Genomic DNA, 599 nt, shown 5'->3' on the forward strand with positions numbered 1-599 from the left:
ATGGGGAAGCATTCTGGGCTGAGGTCCTGGAGCAGAAGCACCTGCAGGTTCTGCAAGAGCAGATTGCTGTGGGCCACCAGGCAGTGGAGGTCATGGATGATGACTGTCAGGTCCTGGACACCACTCTGGGCCTGGTGGTCACATCCGTGCTCCCCACTGCCTGGTCCCCATTCCTGGCCCTGCAGGCCTCCTGGTAGTTGGATCCCACCCCAAGTATTGCACCACCCACCTGGTCCCAGCCCCACTGCTTACCCCAAGGTCACACACCCGAAGACCTGGAGGTGATAGGTGTGGCACTGCAGGGGGACTCTGGGACTGCTCTCAGGCAGCTAGAGAGGGAGCCTCTGGCCCCAGAGCAGCACCAGCCACCATTGCCCGAGGATGAGCCTGCCACTTGCCATGCTCACCATGGCCCCCAAACCCACAGGACAATGGCTTATTGCTGAGATACAGGCCTTCTGTTGCAGGGCTGTGCCTCCTAGACACCCCTAACCCATGGCCCCCTACTTCAGGATTCAAACAGAGACTGAGACTGTTGTATATAGTTTTTGCTTTGGGAAGAGGGTTTTTAATTGTTGGCGGGTGGGGAGGGTGGTTAA

Source organism: Gavialis gangeticus, unplaced genomic scaffold (assembly GCF_001723915.1).
Source record: "Gavialis gangeticus isolate Ggan-Ray unplaced genomic scaffold, GavGan_comp1, whole genome shotgun sequence".
NCBI lineage: Eukaryota > Metazoa > Chordata > Crocodylia > Gavialidae > Gavialis > Gavialis gangeticus.